Source organism: Morus notabilis, unplaced genomic scaffold (genome assembly GCF_000414095.1).
Source record: "Morus notabilis unplaced genomic scaffold, ASM41409v2 Scaffold689, whole genome shotgun sequence".
Lineage (NCBI taxonomy): Eukaryota > Viridiplantae > Streptophyta > Magnoliopsida > Rosales > Moraceae > Morus > Morus notabilis.
Window position 1 is genome coordinate 237,841 of NW_010358342.1, and position 10,474 is coordinate 248,314.

A 10,474-nucleotide genomic window follows, 5' to 3' on the forward strand; every position below is an offset into this window, starting at 1 on the left:
TATATTACTAGAGGTGGGATTTGATTGAAATTATTAAAGATAATGTGGCGGCTTTGATGGATGGACTGGTCTGATGCCTAACAAAATTAACATTACATTGGGCCATATATCTTATCCTAGCTACTAGTACTACATTAATTGAGATGTCGTAAACGGCACGTAATTTAGTGATATCACAATATCATTATACTACTAGATTGGTCATAAACATTTTGGAGGATTCATGATGAAGTTTGGGGTAAAGTAATTATTTAAATTTTTTTTTTTTTTTTTATAAAGCTGGGCTTATTATTTGAAAATTAATGTTTTACTATTATAATACTCCTTGGTTGGTTTTGACCGAACTTTGATTTCGTGCTGGTATACTTTTCTTCTAGATTTGAATTCAAATTGATAATATTAAAAAATCATGGATATATATATATATATGTATATATATATACATAGTTGATAAATGGTTTAATAATAAACAACAAAGTAGCTTAATTAATAGTTTATTTAGAAAATATTTTAGTTTTTTAAAAAAGAGAGATCAATTATTAGTTTTATGCTTCTGCGTTTTATAGCCATATTATATATACTAGTACGAAACACGATTTTTTTTTATAAAATTGATGAAACACGTTATATTCACAAGTAAAAAAGAAAAAAAAATTGTTCGTTAGTTTTTTGGTTGTTTTCTAGAAGGCAGTGCAATAATTTGTTAGCCGTACTAATATATGGAAAACGTTATTATAAATTAGTGACACGGCACCTTTTCTGGTAATAATAGAGCAGTTTACTTTGGTCCAAACATGTGCCTGCAGATTATTGATGAGTTATACTTTCTATGCATATTTAAAAATTTACAAATATGATTAGATCTTTCAATATATATATATATATATATATATATATATCTTTGGCCTTGCCATTACTATTTTTCATTGTATATCTATAGTTACTAGAATTGCATATTTTATATACTTAATTACTTTTTATATGTATATATAATTACCCCGGCCGGGTTCAAAACGTTTCATCTGAAATATTAACTCAAAGTGATAAGATAATTACAGGCTCATTTAGTTCGTTGATTCGAGTTTTTAATTCAAGTTGAGATGTGATTTTATATGAAAACTTTTTACTATAATAAAAAGTTACATGTGACTGTTGCTGAGAGCTTTTTACTGTAACAAAACTCAAATTGGTAAAATGAACGGTACCTACATATATTTTTTACACGTTTCGTATTAGTGTGCATGTTTTCATTGTATGCTACCTTTGCCTTTGATATATGGTCATACGTTATAATTGGGCTCGTTTAGTTCGCTGATTCAAATTTTTAATTTAAATTGAGATGTGATTTTATGTGAATTTTTTACTGTAATAAAAAAATTAGATGTGACTGAGAGTTTTTTACTGTAGTAAAACTCGAATTTATGAAATGAATGGGAATATTTTATTTGATTGATCTTTTGAGATTCAATGGATGTGGAAAATGCAAAACAGCGACTATTTCTAGTCCGTGTTGTTTGACTAAAATGCAGAGAGGAAAACAGGAAAGAGAACCTTAAACCTATACATGCGTCATCTGCACTTTCAACTGTATATGTATTTTGAACAACTATTTTTCTTCCATTTTTTTGATTTATTGGGAAAGGTTTTTCTTTTTAAAAAAAAAAAGAAAAAGAAAAGCACGTGGATCATGAGTCATCCTGTAAAATAAGAAATAAAAATTACATTTTTATATATGGAATCGAACCCGCAAACTCTCGCTAAACCTCTCCCAGCAATTAGATCAAAGGGTTTAAGCAAATGGTATAACATGTGATAGAAGGCCTCATTAATGCACAATATTTTTAGCAAAATAGTAAAAAATAGGCTAATATGAAAAGTTTAAGGGAGTATATAGGCTAATTTTTAATTATAAAAATTAATATGTCATAATTTGTCAAGTTATGGTTCATAATTAGATAAGTTATGGACAAACTTGTTAAATTATGGTTCATAGCCGGACAAGTTATGGACAAAAATCGTGATTTATGGACAATAACTTGTCAAGTTATGGTTCATAACCAGACAAATTATGGACGAAAACAGTAATTTGACCTATTTATTAATTTATGTAAACTATTAACTTATTAATTTTAATTCATCTCAAATTTTGGCTTATTTATCTCTTTCTCCCTATTTAATGATCAAGACCCACACATTACTAATAAGGTAATTTCTCCTAACCTATCTTAGAATTTTTGTATTCTTTTAATATGAACATGGTAATTTCAACGCGTGTTTCAAATAAATAGATTTGTTTCTATTAAAAAAAAATATAGATTTCTCATAGCGGTTGAGAAATTCAAACTACGCAGTAGTAAAAAGGTAATCTTTTCTAGTCTATCGTAGAATTCTTCTATTCTTTAAGTAAACATGGTAATTTCAAAATGGATGTTTCAACCAAATATATTTGATCATTAAATATTAAATACACACACACACATATATATATATATATGTTTCCTTTTGTCTAAATGTGTATTTTTTTTTTCTTTTTCAAGTAGAGACAGAGACTCTTGAGACAGAAAAAGGAGTTAAATCATGCATGAACATGCGTGGGTTTGAATATTCCCAAGATGAAGCAGCTAGGAAATTTGATCCAAAGGTCGTGATCATATTAATAGAGATAATAACATAAAGACGTTTGAATAGGGTTGGTGGTGGTCAGTGGTCGCTTTGGAGCCTCCATGTCCAACAAAGCAATTACATCTCTTATTAATCAAATGAATGTGACCGATACAACGTGCCAAACTATAATTCATCTACTTCCTTCCACACACACACACACACACATATATATATATATATATAATTTGCAATTTTGTCGGTACTACTCAAATTAAAACGTTTAAGCACCAACGAATAAATATTGGAAAAGGCATATGGATTTTTCCAGAATACCGGTAGCGGAGAATATTACACAAATTTGACCTTAAATATTTTGGAGTTTTTTCAATAGGATCAGAAAAAATAAATTCTCGATAGTTCTTTATTTTTAACTGTTAGATTTATATTAAAAATTTCTTATTCTACATATTTTTTAATATAATGTAATTTTAATCAGATACAACATATAAAAACTAATACTACTAATAAGACTACCTGTAAGAGAAACTCTCTAAATATTTATAAAGCTTAATAAGCCAATTTGAATAATATTCTTCAACCGGAGCCAACCCATATCAGTACCTTTCTCATTATCCTATTACACGTACATATATATACACACACATATATGTATGTGTGTGTGTGTATATATATATATATATATATAGACTATATCCTTGAATGCGGACGTGTAGCCTAGGGTGATAGAATTAGATTTCTCTTTTTGCTCCTCAAAGCTCTCCTTTTGCCATCAGATAAACTTGTGACGTTCCAATAGTACTTGACGGTTAGATATGAATAAGGACGTAATACGTACAAGTCTTTTGATACTAAACTAGATTACTAAATCAGTTATATCTAAAAAGCCTAAGTTGCTAGATGGAAAACGGGGTAAACACAAGGCTTTGTTTTACGCTCCAAAAAAAAAATAAAGCCTTATTATTCCTATGTTTAAGGTCTTTTAGGGGTCAGAATTAATTAAACTTGTAAGTTGTTCGGATCGTATGCTTTTGAAAGAAAAGGGCATGGCTTGGGTGAGATCTATTTGACATTGCTTTTTAAAAAACAGCTTTCAACTTCCTTTAATCCAAAACTAATTATAAAAGTGTTTGCATAATTTTTCGTAAGTATTTTGACTTTTTGGAAGAGTTGTTCGTTAAAGCTACATTTTTGTGACTTTTAAAACAAAAAAAAAAACAAAAAAACTTTCTAATAAGACTTTAAAATTTGTACTAACGTTCAAAACTTAAAGAATGAATAATTTTTATTTCTTTTAACTATTTTTGAAATGTGGTTCCAATATTTATTGCCAAAAAGTAAAAATAAAAGCAATAGACCCACGTGATTAAATTGGCATATAGTGGTGGAAAGAGTTTGTGCTTATTCGATATAATTAATTGGACAATTAGATAGTTCATCACCGGCATTTTGTCTAACTAATTCTAACTAACCTATATCCCTAAACCCACACTCATCAAATAACGTTAACTAGCTAGCTGTAGCTGCCCACTTATGCCCAGTTAGATAGGTTGTTTATTTTTTTATTTTTTTTTCTCCTAGTGAAAGCTATAAACCATATGAATTATGTAGCTAAGTCTAGACTAACATCTCACTCTCAAATTTTTTCAAACAAGTATCTGGTTGAAATTGATGAGTGATGAATTAACGAATAATTGAGAGAGAGAATTATATATGAATTATTACTTCGACTTATTAAATGAATGAGGAAAAAAAATAACAGCAAATTTATTCGCATCGCTTATTGTTCACTGTACTGCTATATCTATTATTCGTTTTATGATATAGCTGAGTGAAAACGATATCGTCCTCGTGAATTTAAATCCGAATAGGTTTTTTGACAAAGTAAATGAGTACGTCCTTTACATATTGTGAAATATACAAGTTTGCATGTAATCTTAACTAATTCATTTTTTGGTTAATTAACAGAATTTAGTACTATTCCGTTTATGAGTTATATTATATATACGTATATATATTTATATATGTATAAACGAGATTTCAATAGTTATATTTTTATCAATGGTTATTATCAAATATAAAAATTTTATGTCGAGGCATAATAAGAATTCGGTCCCATCAAGATCAACTATTTAATTTTTTTGTAACCATGAGATCAAATATTTTATGCCGGTTATAAATATGGGAATATATATATATATATATATGTATGTATATACACACGCAATGTGAACGAATGTGTGCGGAATTGCTTTTGTCATGTTGAGTGGACCGGAATTCAAATATTGCACATGAATTATTTTCTCCATTTTGTTGAAAACGACAATAATGATGTACATACCAAGACAAAACAGGCTTCAAATTTGCTTCACTTTCTAAATAATAACAGATCACATATGCATGTGGTCCAATTGGCAATTATCTTTTTTTTTTTTTTTTAGCATCATAGCGATTTCCAAATAGTACGTTATAATTTCAATTAATTTCTTTTCTAGCGCATGTAAATTGCAAATTAATTTACGTACACATACATACACGTGTGTGTATATATTATGAAAAAAATAAAATTTGCTACATTTAAACCATGCGTATAGTTGGAAAATATTCAGTCCCACATATTAAAAAATAAAAATATAATGACCGGCAAACCATGCATATACTTTTTTTTCCTTTTTTTTATAAGAAACACAAACTTAGGACTCGTTTAGTTGAAAGATTCGGATCACATAATCAAAGTCAAATGTAAGAATCCATGTTTGGATCCACCAAATTGTCCGGTTGATTTAAATCAAGGTCTGAGTCATGTGGGTCTTGATTCGGAATCAACCCCCCTTGATTCAGCCCAACTGCAATCAGGCTTACAGTACACAAACAGTGGAGTAGTTGTGTGGGTGATGACAGCTGGAAAGCTGGAAAGCATACGACATTTTTTTTCCCCTTGTTTATATGTACTTCTCATTGTTACGTCCATGTGTTTGTAGGATTTGTTTTTAAAATATATATATATATAATTAATCATTTTTATTTTAATATGACACGTTAAAATTAAAAAAATTATAGTTAGCTTGTTATAATTTTGAGTTATAATTATTTGTATAATTTTTTTTAGTACTTCATTTTTTTAATTATATCACGAATTATATTTATTATATAATTTTTTAAATTACATTTATTTTGGTGATGATTCAAATTAAAAAAAGAACACAATCAAACACTGGTTCGAATCACATTTTAGGTTAGAATCATGCATATACACATCCAAACGAAGGTTCTAATCACTCTGAATCATGATTCAAATCATGAATCATGATTCTAAATAGACGTTTGGTTCATGCATTAGAATCATTTTCGATTTATGTGTATTTTTTGTGAAAGAAAATACTGTAGCGAATCACGAACCATGATTCGAATCGGGATACGAATTCCCCAATCAAACAACCCACAAATGACTCAAATTACCTTGATTTCAATACTTATACCAAACGGACCCTTAATTCTTCAAACGTGCATAGATACATATATATAATCTATATACAAGCTTTTTTTCCAGCCCTTCCCTTCCAATAGAATGTCCTTTCGACGTAACACATAATTATAAAAACATAACATAATAATTATTAAACGTAACATTAACAATTAAATAAATAACACTAAATGATATAGCTACCTAAAGACTATGTTACTTTTATTTAAAATCGATGTTATATTTTCATAATTACATGTTAAGTAAGAAAGACGGTTCCTCTATAGATACCGGGAAAAAAAAAAAAAAAAAAAAAGCCTATGGACTACAAGGGCTCACTGTTTTGTAGCTTTTTACTGCTTATAAGTTAAATAATCTGGCTGGCTGGCTGGCTGTAATGTTATTGGTCAAAAACTTGAAAATTGCATTCAAATTACACATAATTTAATTTAACCATCGTCAGAGCATACGTACAAGATGATGTAATCGTATCGATGTTTACGTGATCCTAACCATTAAATATTCTAATTACTATATATAACATAATGACTTTTCCCCCCTCCATTTCAACTGATCTTATATTTATGCTTTTCATTCCTTTGACACGAATTTTTTCTTTCAACCCCACTTTCTTACAGTTTTTTTTTTTTTTTTTTTTTCCTTTCCTTCTCCAGACTGATATCATGCGACTATTGCTCCATGGATAAAATTCTATCATTCTGTGTGTCACGTTTAGAGGTGTTTCTGAATCCGACAAAGTATATATGAAACATCTGTATATATAGTGTATACGACGTGCATTAAAAACTTTTTTGTTTTTTTTTTAGCGTTTTAGGATTTAGGAGCAAATAAAGAAAAAAGGTCAATCATAGAAGAGGGTAAAAATTTAATATGTATATACATATTATAATAATGTACATAATTTCGTGTATATTATACATTTACGTGATTACTTAGCTTTATTTTTCAAATGAACAAACAAAGCTGCCAATAAAAGTTCTGAGTTGTTAGATACAATTCATTTGCATCTTGTAGGACATATGGCTGCTATATATATTATATAACTTATATATAGCGTCTGTGCTTATCATTTGGATTAGATATATAAGGAATATATTATGCGCAATCGCTTACGAAATAATAAATAAATAAATAAATAACAAAGGCCTACTAAAGATATCATTTGTCACTGGGTGGACATTTTTATCTTATACTAATCTGTGTGCGTACGTAAGTAACAAGAAAGTTCTAATCAATCTAATTATTTCTATTAAAAATAAAGTTCTAATGTTATAATAGGGAAAAAAAAAAGAAGATATATATGCCTCTCATTTTGTCAGTCAAAATAACAAGATTGCCAAAAGGCGTAGTAAAAATTTTGAAAGCAGTGACGAATGGTCGATATGGTCAATATTATAAAATTTTGTTGTCGTCATGAGATCATATATATTCGTCGTTCAAATTCCTGGAACTTTAGGCTAAATTTTAATGTTTGAAGTTCCTTTTTTTTATTGGTTTATTAATTTCTTGTTCATCGAGAAGCTAGCCCTAATTTGATGACTATATATTATAGTCAAAGCTTTATTTTTGAACACGAGAGCACTCTGACGGCTCTTAAGAGCTAAGATAAGATTATTCATGATTCATGACTTTTGTAGAGGGAAAAAAAAGGATTAATATTGTTGAGAAAATTAATACTAACAATTGCGGAATAAAATATTATCTTTTTGTGTGTTAAAATAAAATTTCAAACAAAATGTCAACAAAACCAAATAATTAATGCACCAATTAATCAAAATAATCAACCACAAATGAAACACTAATTTTTAGCATGAAAAACTTCTCAAATTGAGAGTAAAAACTACGAGACTCTTAGGACACTTAAATTTCTTCCACTATATTAACAATAGGATTACAAAGTTTCTCTCTAGAATCAAACTAGAGGCTCACAACAATAATATCATCAAGAAACACTATTCTTAGTTCACCAACAATATGGACATTATCATAAAAAATAGATAATAACAATAATATCAAAGAAAAATTTAGGTCTCACCAAAATAAGAATACTCAAAAGAGTACTAAAGAGATGCTAAATGATAAATCAAGTCTGATAGATTGGAAGAGCTCACCACAAAAATTCTCCATGTCAAATTTGAGCCCAAACAGATAACGTTTCGCCACCTAATTGTCTTACACAAGCACTAAAATCCTACTCCTCTCTTTCTCTCCTGTTCTTCCCTTCTCTTTTTCTGGTTTCCTCGGCTGCAACTCACCGCAGCCCTCAATTTCTTTTGTTAATGCTGCACGTGAGTTAAGTTTACCAGAGCAAGCTTCTTTCTTTTTTTTTTTCATTTTCTTTTGGGCTTAAAGCCCATTATTTGTTCCAACCCACAAATGGGGCGGAACCCAACAAGTATTAATGTGGTCAGATCGAATTTGTGATTAGTTAGGAGTTTCTTCGCTTTGAAATTATGGTTTTAGATTGGAGTTTTCTAATATCAGATAAAAGTTGTTGGGATATATGCGGCCCCGTTCACTTTACCAATTTAAATTTAAAATTCAAATTTTGTTACAGTAAAAAGTTCTCAGAAATAGTCACATTTAATTTTTTTGTTACAATAAAAAGCTCTCACATAAAATCACATTTCAACTTAAATTAAAAACTCAAATCAGCGAACTAAACGAGCCCTTACGGTACCAAAATTATTTTAGTGGGGGCACTTTATTGAAACAAAATTCTAGAGATAAATATTAACATAAATGAGTGGGGGAATGTGCCCGTCATTGGATATATGTGCAAAACCGACCCTTTAGAAAGTAAATGGTAAATCTGTCTAATTTTGTCAAAGTAATTTTTTTTTAAAAATAATTATGGTATAATTTACATTTTTAAATAAGTAATTTTTTCAAAGTAATTTTGATTATATCAAAATTCAATTTGTAATTTTATCAACATCAAACATATGGCTAAATTACAGACGTATCGTAATGGTAATTTCATATATGATTTACCATAAATTTAAATCTCTCCTCTTTAAATTAAAAAAATATATTAAATAATGATTTATCGAGGTAATTCTTTTAAAGGATATTTTTTAACTCAACAAAACTATGGATACTTACTTGAAGTATGTTTTGAAAAACAACCATGCATCGTAAATTTTGGGGATTTCTTTACAAAGAAATTTGCATTCGTAAATATATTGAAGAATGATAGCCTACTAAAAAATATTATGGAATTCTACTTGAAAGATAGAGATCACTAGGGAATTTTATGGCGAGGATTGTGTTTTTCACGTTATGAAATTATACCAAAGTTATTATTAAATAGAAAAACTATAATAATTTAATAGAATTCAATAAGAGTATAAGAGCATCTCCAATGCAATGTTATAATTGATATAAATTTAATATTTGAGTGTAAAAAATATTTTTCAATGCAACGCTATTTATTGTGGTAAATATGTATATCTGCAAGTTTAGACCAGGCTAAACGGGCCGACCCGAGGCTCGACAATATTGGTTTGGTCCTGTCCCGCTTAAGGGTTCGGGCCGGGTCGAGCCTATGTTTCAAGCCTGAAACCTTATTTGAGCGGGCCGGCTCGAACACATATTTTTAAAATTTTCATTTTAAAATACTTTGTACATTTCGGCCCAACCCGGACTGGCATGAAATTCGCATTCGGGCCATGCAGACCCGAGCCGGGCAATTCAAACTTTCACTTCTAACCATACGTTATACATTGTGGTAAATTTTTAACAATTTTGACACTTGATTTCTATTGGTTGATATTGTTGCTATTTCATTCAATCATTATAGATTTTGTTTTTTCAAATATTTTAAAATAAAAATTTACTTTTACAATTTTCAAAGCTTAATTAATCATTATAGATTTTATTTTTTCAAATATTTTAAAATAAAAATTTACTTTTATAATTTTCAAAGCTTAATTAATCATTATAGATTTTGTTTTTTCAAATATTTTAAAATAAAAATTTACTTTTACAATTTTCAAAGCTTAATTAGTGTAGGAAAAATAGAGTTTAGCATTTCAAATAGCATTATACATCATAGCATAAATGAAAATAATATGTGCTATCATACTTTTTAGTGTCAAATATATATTTGACATTAACATTTGCATTAGAGATTGTCTAACTTTTCATAATTATATATTACGGAGAAGATGTAAATATATATATATATAATTGCTTATAAAATATTTGGATTAAAATGATAATATGATTAAATAAGGGTGAGAGGAAAAATAAAAATTAGAGATAAAAGAGTAAATAAAAAAAAAAAAGAGGACCTAAAAACAAATACAAGGGAGGAAAAAAAAGGGAATCAAAAGAAAAAGAGAACGAAACGTTTTCTTCTCTTTC